Genomic DNA, 9,683 nt, shown 5'->3' with positions numbered 1-9,683 from the left:
AGGTGTCTCCTGGACCTCTTCATGTCACCCTTTGGAAATTAGGGCTCAAGAAACTGGCAAGAAGAAAAAAAAAGTCCTTTTGTTCTGGCCAGGGCTATTGCTGTGAGTAATAAAGTCCTTTGTCGCTGATGCAGGAGTCTTGTGTCTTCTGCCAGCATCCATGAAACTATATAGGGCTGACTTGTTAACGTACAAGGTGAGTGGTAGGAATCTTAGATTCTTCGTGGTTCTTGGCAGTCATATTGCTAAACCATTGCTGAAGATGATCCTTTTTGATAGTTGCATTTTAATGCACGTACCATGTGTTTATCCATTTTCCTGTTGTTGGACTCTTAAGCTGTTTCCACTGTCTTGCCCTTGAATATAATGCTTGTCTACAATGCACTTATACAGCCATCCTTCTTAATAACTGTATTCTGAATGCAAATTCCATAGACTTTTGCTTTTGATGAAATGCAGACAGAAACATTTGAGATTTTCTGAGCATTGAATAATTAACTTCTATTGACTGTTCATCTCTCACTAGTCTAAGAGTTCAGGCTCACAAAGGGAGGACAGGTGGATGCCTATCACAAGGGGCACGTTCCAGAGCCAATGAACACCCAGCCAGTTTGGGTTTTGAATGGCAGAGCCCAGCTGGTGATGCTGGGAACTGACTCGTGAACTTGACGCTCAGGTTTGAGGAGGGAGGACTGGACATAGAAGAAGCATCGGTTGTGGGGATCATTCTGATGCCTCCGCCTCTTCCTTCTGTCTGGAGGGCCCCTCCCAGCCATGTCTTTAGTCTAGTCCTTTCAGTCCTCGTCATGTCTTCCTTTGAGCCTGGCCAGGGCTTCTCACTGGTTTCATTCTTCTCTAATCAGAGTGGGGTCTGGTCCCTTCTCTGAATTCACGGTGAGGAGACCGGGAGGCAGACATGGATCGACTGAGTGAGGGCCATTGTTTAAAGCCTCAGAGGTATCTCCGAAAACAAACACAGCCTTTTGCAAGGATGAAATGGCATCTGTGGTAGGATTTGAAACAGTACCTGTCATTTTGCTTAGAGTTCCCTTCCTACAGATGGCAGCAAGATTTTTCTCTGAATATCGAGGGGGACGGTCTGCCTGTGGCTTCTCCCCAGTACTATATGATGTTGATAGGAGTAAGGGAAAGACAATAAAACAGAAATAAGCTTCCTAGGCTTGCTGCAAAGACAACCCCTCCCCACCCCACCCTCGCCTAGCCATGCCGCAGTAAACCACACCTGGGTGTCTTCCACATCAAAAGTTGCACCGGGCAGAGACAGCGTGGCATGGCGATGTAACCCACAGGGGTTTGGAGCTGGGCAGGCATGGTTATGAGCCTCAGCTCTACTCCTCTGCAGCAGCTTTTATGATCTTGGCCTCTCAGAACCTCCATGTCCTCGAGGACAAATGGGCATAATAAAGGGGGATCTGCCTCATAGGGTGATGGGACAGATTTAATGAAACAGCATGAGTAGAGCTTATTAGCATGTGGCACATAGCAGGACGTCCTTACAGCTGCTCTTACTACCATTATAGCTGTGGGTCACGCATACACCCAGTTATACCAAGCAGGCTGTGATGGCTGCCACTGGAGGTATGATTGCCACTATTATTTTCAGGGAAGCCTTCTCCCTTAGGGAACCCAGCTCATACCCACCTCTCCTGTAGCATTAAAAAAGCAAATGCTGTGATGGATGGGAAGCAGTAAGACTGAGAATGTCATGTTTTCATGCCCCAGCATCATGTTCAAGGATATGCAAGAGTCCTTTATCTCTGGCAATAGACTTTAAAGATAAATGAGCTCAAGCTATAGGCCAAGGAATGAGAACTCTGTCTTTGACTGTAACCTGCCCAAGGATGATCCCCAGACCCCTAGATCTAAGCCCTAAGCCAGAACAGAGGCGACTCAGTAGTTAATGACCCTGGAGAGAACCTCAAGGATGATGTTCTATAAAGTCATTGTGCTTATACATTCTCTAGTCATTTTCCTCTGATGTTAAAAAAGGCTGGGCTGCTTCACATTTAGAGACCGTGCCCTAAGCATCATATCGATTGTCTTCCCCGCCACCCCGACTCTAAAACCCCGAAACTGTAAGACTAATTGAACTACTAAAATGAATGGAGTCATATGTATCAGCTAATTTTCCGATGGTCAGTATGACCTTTTATAAAAGTGCCTGTTCAGCATTTGAAAGTGTATGTTTTCTAACACCTCACAGCGAAATACATATCGGGAAGCAAAGCTTTACAATGATTTTCTTTCGTGCTGACAAACTGAGAAGTATGAGATGTTCATTTGCCCCAGAGTCAAAAAAAAAAAAAAAAAAAAAAAAAAAAAGCACGACGGATTATGAAGTCTGAGAATCTCGAAACTGACTTATAAGAGCAAATAGTCACGCCTGTATAATTCTATTTAACTGGTTACTCAGCTCTTTTTGAAAGGCATTATTAAGCTCATTAGAGAATCTCAAAGGGAATTGGTTTCATTAAGCAACTAAACAATTAGACCTTGGGGTATTTAAGAAGATTACAGGCAGACAAATAGTGCTGCAAAGTGGCCTTGAAATGCATCTGAGAACTCAATAGGCAGAAATAAAGATTTGTAAAAGTCTTTTCTCAGGTGATATTATTTTTCCAGTTACCATTAATTCGTTATTTTCCCAATGTAGAAATTTATTGTAGACATTATATACATGTATATATGTATATATATTTTACATAAAACTACAGATAAACTAAAAGAAGAAAATGACTTATTTCAAGAAACAACCAATGATAACTTGCTTTAAACTTTCCATAGGTTTATACAGTACAATGTGGTAGCTAAGAGCATGGGGGTCCAGAGTCAGAATAACTGGATTTACAGCCTGGCTTCATCACTTATTGACTCTGTGATCTGGAGAATTCACTTAAACTTTTATTCAATTTTCTCCTTTGTTTAATTTGGGTAAGAAAATAGTGCCCTCCTTATAGCGTTTCAGGAGGAACAAATGAGATAATATGCATAAAGTCTTAAATCAGTGACTAGTACGTAGTAAATGTTCAATAAATACTAGCTATTGTATATGTCTTGTATAGACAGTATACAATTAAGATGGAATTTTATTGTAAACAGTGTTTTATAACCATCTTTTTATTTAATAACATATGTGAAGATTTTTCTGTATAAGTACGTGCACATCACTATCATTTTAATGGCTGATTAATGTTCCATTATAAGAGTGTTTGATAAATTACTAGGTAGGAGCTAAGCATGATGGCCTTGCCTGCCAACTATCAGTTGGGTTTAGGGGCTGTCTCTCTATATCATTGTGTACTTACGCAGTTTATTGCGTTTTAAAATTGTTACATAAACCTCAGTAGAAATAAAAAACTAAAGATCTGATACTAATGATAAGAACAATTGGTTATTACACTTGAGACAGAGGTAGGAAGCCATATATATTTGATTTTGAAGAGGATGTACAAACGAGGAAAAATGTCGATATTTTTCTATGCCTAAAAGGCAAGTGTAGGTAGAAATGTCATAGTTAATTTTTTATCTCTCAGAGAACAGAAACCCCCTCCCAAAACATTTATTTTCAGCTTTTACATATTTGACTGATAACCAATGGAAAGCTCCCTACTGCAAGCATCTCCTGACAGCTTTAGGAGAAAGCACGAGTCACGTGCAGAGGCCTGGGCTCCTAAGAGATGGGTGGAAGGTTAAGGCAATGTTGAATTCTGCAGGCTGTCCTGATGCTGAGACTCTGTAGCACTGAGTAACCTCAGTGATCCCAGAATCTCTTTTATCACCAAATACCAAAGGACTGTCCCCTGATGATTGATGGAGCAGGTGCACCGTGGGAGGGCTTGTGTAAGGTCTGGGGAAGAGGTGCAGGCTGAGTTTGAGAAGAGACACCTTAAAGCCATTCATGTGCTCTTGGATGTGAATAGCTTTTTGCTTTCGTTCTGGAGCGAGGACCTAAGGAAAAAGGGTGTAGAGACCTATACTTTATAGAAATGAGACAGAAATACCTATCGTGAGTGTAGCATGCCTAGCGCATAGTAAGTGTTCATTGGATTCTGAGCAGATGAATGAATGGACCCTCTTTTGTCAAGTAAAGGAGTATCTCTCATTGTCTTAATACATCTGTGCTGGTTGTATAGTCATAAAGTTGCCCGGCTGTTCTCTTTTCGCTTTATCTTGTATCTACTCACATTTAGAGGAAAGAGCATGAAGGGAACCGACATCTGGGGGTGAAGCTGCTGCAAATGATTATGCACAGACTACGTGAATGGCATCCCTGGAATTGCACAGTGCACAACCTGTGCAGCTGTACACGATGGTCCTGGCCCCTCTGTTTGCAGATCTGTGCTAGATATCATCACACATCATATCGAACCCTCCTAAGGCCCCTGTGAGGTGGGAATTATTCTCGTTTTGCAACTAAAGGAATCCTGACTCAGAAAAGTTGAAGAATGTCCCCAGATGATACAACCAGGAAGGAAGTGGTGAGACTAGAATAGGAACTCAGTCTGAGTGTGACTCATCTCGAGTCCCTGCTGAGCTCTTTCAGTCATCCCTGAGAGCTGGGATTTGAATACATTTAAACACAGACTGACCCTTCCACCCCTTCCACTGCCCCCGCCCGCCCCCGTCCCCAAATCACAAAATATCTGTGATACACAAAAGTCCTGCAACTCCTCAATGCGTCACGCTCCTTGTGCCTCACACTGGCTACCAGAGCTTGGCTTTCCTGAAGCGTGAGAAGAACTGTGGCTTTAGCAGGAGGCTGGGTTCTTTGATTTTGAATTAGTGCCCTGAATCGTATGCTTTCATGTGAATTTCCTTTCCTGGCCTAGCTCCAGAATCTTCTCCTCCCCTCTTCTCGCTTGATGGCTCTTTCATCTTTTGCATGAGAGATGTGGAGTCCCTGTGTCACCTAACGCTCAGTGTCAGAGGGACTGCGGGGGCAGGGGAGGGGTGTCAATGGCAAGCAATAAAACTGGAAAGGGATGGCTCTGAAGGCCAGTCACAGGAAGTTGTAACACACTTGCCAGACCACGCAGCGACCTGAAGGTGTTTAACAAGGAGACTCCAGCAGAGTCGTTCTTTGGGGGGCTGTTTCTGGGAGAATTTAAACAGGACTGCAGCGGGGGAGGAATAGGATTTTTGAGAAGGCCGTGGTAATCATCTAATTGGGTAATCGATCCTTGATTTAAGGCGAGTAAGAGTGTGACCGCTGGAGAGTGGGCAAGGTCAAGGTGCTAAGTTGGGCCCGCATCCTTTCCAAGGTGGGCAAGGCGGTGAGGGAGAAAGAGAAACCAAAAGTGACTCCCAGGCTCCTATTAGAAACGAAATGCCCCAAGAGACTGGGCAGCCACACTCTAGAGTAAATCAGCAGGGGTTCGGGTTAAAACGGGACGTGATGCCCTAAAGGGACTGTCCCTACTCACGGTCTGGCCAGGTACAGTTAGGCATGGCCGTTATCTCACATACCAGGACTTACGTTTCAAAATAAACCCCTCAACTCTCTTAGATATTAAAGCGTAATCATAACAGCTAACATTTATTAAACACTCCAGGCTGAGGGCAGAGCCTCGAGAGTCCCTAAATTTGCGGGGAGGAGGAAGATGAGATGTGAGTGACGGAGACATAAAGGAGTCATCAAAAAGCAGGGAGCAGGTCTGCGGCCATGCCATCCTGAACAAGCCCGATCCCGTCTGATCTCGGAAGCTAAGCAGGGTCGGCCCGGTTAGTACCTGGATGGGAGACCACCTAGGAAGACCAGGTGCTGTAGGCGTAAGTAAAAATAAAAAAAATAAGGGATTGTAAACTGACAAGGTCCTTACAATCTGTGAGGTCAACCAAGGTTGTCCTAAAAAAAACAGAGAGCAAACAGGAAAATGAATCCATCGATGAAGATGCCAGCGGCAGGGAGGGAGGTGGCGGTCAGCAGTGGCACCCTTGCAGAAAAGTGGAGACACGGGCTGTTACATTTGGTGCTCAAGAGGATGTCTGCGACTCTCAGAGAGTAGTAGCAGAGAAACAGAAATCAAAGACAGGGTAAAAGGAGTTGAGACGTGAGTGGGTAGCGAAAGAGCCAAACTTCTGAGAGTTCTGAGATTCGTCTTCCATCCCCAGTACGTGTCATTAGATTCAGTGGCTACTTTCAATTAGTTCCGCACTCAGACAGCCACAGCCTCTTCCTCCCCACTGTTCAAGGCTATTACCAGGAAGAAAAAAGGAAGCAGCTCAGTCGGGATCTTCCGTTAAATTTTCATCAAGGAGAGGAAATCAGCAAAACCGCTGAGTGTATTCCGAGTGCTGTATGTAGCACAGAGTCCAACCATGAAAATGAGCTCCGCCTGAATCTCTGGGGTGTGAGGGACAAATGAGACTTCAGTCCTTCAGCATGGAGCTCTTCCCAGGTTTGCACTGTGATGGGCAAACTGCAACCCCCTACCACCGCGTGCTTCGCTAAGGAAAGCAAAGGGAAGTCTTCTTCCTGTTGTCACATTTCTCCAGAGCCTCTCCTGGATAAATATGGTCACAATGACACTTTTTGTTCACTCTCAGACGGTAGAACCTCGTAGTCAGAGAAAGCCTCTGCAGTTGCCTCCTGTGGGGAGCAGAATCGACCGACAGGCCCAGCTGTTGGCCCCGAACCTGACCCTGACTTTGTTACAGCCACATTTCACTTCTCTCTGGCTACTCCCAGCCAACGAGTGTGTCAGGGACACTGAGGCAGGCCCGTCCCTGCAAGGTGCAGGGCTCCTCTTCCACGTGACTGTGGCTCGAGGACTCCCCATCCGTCTTGCTGGAATTTCCTTGGAAGTGCACCATAGTCCAGGCCTTCCTCATTGATGACCGGCTGGCTGTAGATCAGGGGTTCCCACGACCCCCTTTCCAGGTCTGATGATTTGCTGAGACAGCTCATGGAACCCCGAAAGCCGTTTACTATTACTGGTTTATTATAGAGGGTGTAACCCAGGAACCGCCAAGTGGAAGAGATGCACAGGTGAGTGTGGAGGGGCAGGGAGCGTCCACGCCCTCGCTGGCGCCTCGCCCTCCCAGCACCTGCGTGTGGAATCTCTCCAAAACCTGGCATCTCTCCAACATGAAACTAGTTAGTGGTTGTGCAGTGATTTTCAGAAACTATGTTGCTCTCGAAACCTAATCCTAAACATCTCTTTCCCCTCACTCTCTCCCTCCCTCTCCTCCCATTGCTCCCTCCCCCCATCCACACATGCCCGATAGCATAACCTACTCAAGGTGGACCACTTTCCAGCTCCTTAGATTTTTTTATATTATCCAGCAGTCTTTACTGGACCCCTCTTCTCATCCCACAGATTCCTATTCCCTTTTAATCATAGCTTTTCATCAATCGGTGTTTAATAAAACTGATACATGGTAGAGTTGGGAAAGATTTACTCTTGTGTGAATGTCCCCTAATCAACAATGCCCACAGGGCACTTTTCTAAGTGCCTCCTCCCCACACCCCCGACACCCCCGCCCAACCCCACAGTGCATATCCCTGTCTCTAAATCTCCCTCTCCTTATGAGAACACCAGCCAATGGATTTAGAACCCATCTCATTTACTATGACCTCATCTTAACTTGACTGCATCTGTAAAGACTTTATTTACAATCAAGTCACATTCACAGGGTCCAGGGGTTAAGGCATAAACATATCTTTTGAGGTGATTCTACAGTTCGGCCCACTGCAAGGCATATACTCAACTCATGCAGAGCCAGCACTGCCATCAAATATTCATGATTTAATCAACAACAGCAGAAATGGGCCGCCGCCACCGTGACTTTTAAAATATTAATTCGATACCCCCGCCCCTTTAAAGGGAAACTATTACTCTTCTTAGTTTAACATTTTGATGGGGTAAAACTTGATGCAACTGAGCACTTGTCACATGTTTATATTAGTTATGATGCCATTTAGTGCACTGCATCTGGTGTATTACCTGAAGCACGGCCTTACATTTGGCTGACTGCTCACTCAGATTCCAAAGTATGCTGCAGGCACCTGTTTCCCCAACCTTCCACGGAGCCCCCGACCCTGCTACACTTGGGCATTCCTTTTCTTTGCAGGCTCCTACTCCTGCCTCAGCACCATGACCACCTGAGGTCTTTGCTCAGCCTAGGGCTCCAGGCTGCATCCCAGAGGCATATGTCTGGTCCTCACATCCTGAGCATCATTCTAGGTCCTTCCTGGAGAGAAAGTGGCAGGTTCTTCGTTGAAGGAAGTCTTGGCTTCTTTTGATTTTCAGACTGGGGGCTTTTAGAGAGCAAATGAATGTACCTGCTTAGCTCTGATGTGCTTCTATGCTGCCTGCCCCACTCCCACCAAAAAAAAAAAAAAAAGGTTTTCTTCTTTTTATTATGTTGCCAAAGACTCCAGGAGCTCTGCCAGGAGTGATGGAGGTGGACGGAAATAGGCAGAGGGGGAGGCAAACCCATCTCGCCACATGTATCGAGTTCTAAGCATTGGTAGATAATGAACGAAAGCTATATAATTTATTTAAACATTCTTCCATCTGAGAGAGGGCTTAAAACCCCTCAGAGTCTTCTCTGAACTACACAGAGGGGGGTAGAATAAAAGATGTTCTGATTTAATTCCTACATTATAATGAAGGCAATTGTCCTGTGTGTGTCATTATTTTTCCATTATCTAAATGCCTCAGTTAATGAAGAATTTCAGAGCCCACTCACACAGCTGCAGGAGCTGAGCAGTTAGATTGTATCATCCACCCTGCGGATATAGACACAGTTTCACTGCAGATGTGATTGTCTACCTCACATCACAGTCTTGTCAGTGCTAGCCACGGATGCGGCTGTATGTGCCAGCCTAAGGGGCCAAAGCGACTTCCATTCCATCCATGTGGGATCCTCTCCCTCACTGCCTTCCACTTGTAATACTGCTGCAGCGGCAACCCATTCAGAAAGTACCCACTGTGCTGCTGATGATGGCAGATTGACAGCTCTTGGGCACCAGGGTCACTCAGGGATGCCAGTTAGTTCATGCATGACACAGGACATGGAATAATACTTCCCTCTGTGTGAGAGGACTCGACATTTTTAATATGTGGAGCTTTTCAGACTTCATCCTTCACCTACATATAACAGTTTCAGAATTGGCAACTAGGCCTTTTCTGTAGTCACCTCCTCGCCCTGGTTTCTGAGAGCGGAAAGGGCAAAACCTATGCAAATCCTCCCGAGAAAAGAGGACAGACAGAACATAGTCCCTAGGCAGTTTCATGGGGAAAGAGAAGAGGTAACTGGTCAAATTGGTCACGATAGGGGGACAAACGAGCAGAGTGGCAGGGACAGGACTGAATGGACGAGGGAGAGGGCACTTATACATAAGAGGGTGAGAAAGGCTGAGCAGTTGGGGATGGCAGAAAGGAGAAGAAATCGGGGGAGTCAGGAAGCGTTGTTATGAGCTTTGCCCTTGGAGCCCCATGAACGATTGAGAGAGACCTAAATGAAGTTAAATCCCCTTTATCGGTTGCTGCAATTTGGGTCATGCAAATGTGATGCTCCTCTGAAATGGAGCCACATGGCTCCTGGCTTTATCAGCAAAACATCCTATTTGTTGGCCACTCTGTGCCCGTCTATCATCCTGGCACCAGGACTAATTAGAGGGGTTAAGGACAGAATCACAGGCTGTCAGAGGACGA

The 9,683-nt window shown here is 45.5% G+C and overlaps 1 pseudogene; it reads left to right on the top strand.

Annotated features, from left to right (window-relative positions):
- Positions 1–5,673: 5,673 nt before the first annotated feature.
- On the top strand, positions 5,674–5,791 carry LOC120608905 (uncharacterized; annotated as a pseudogene).
- The last annotated feature ends 3,892 nt before the right edge of the window (positions 5,792–9,683 follow it).

This window comes from Pteropus medius, unplaced genomic scaffold (assembly GCF_902729225.1).
Source record: "Pteropus medius unplaced genomic scaffold, Ma_sr-lr_union100, whole genome shotgun sequence".
NCBI classification, from domain to species: domain Eukaryota; kingdom Metazoa; phylum Chordata; class Mammalia; order Chiroptera; family Pteropodidae; genus Pteropus; species Pteropus medius.
Note: the sequence above shows the minus strand (reverse complement) of the source record. Positions and strands in the feature narration are given on the sequence as shown.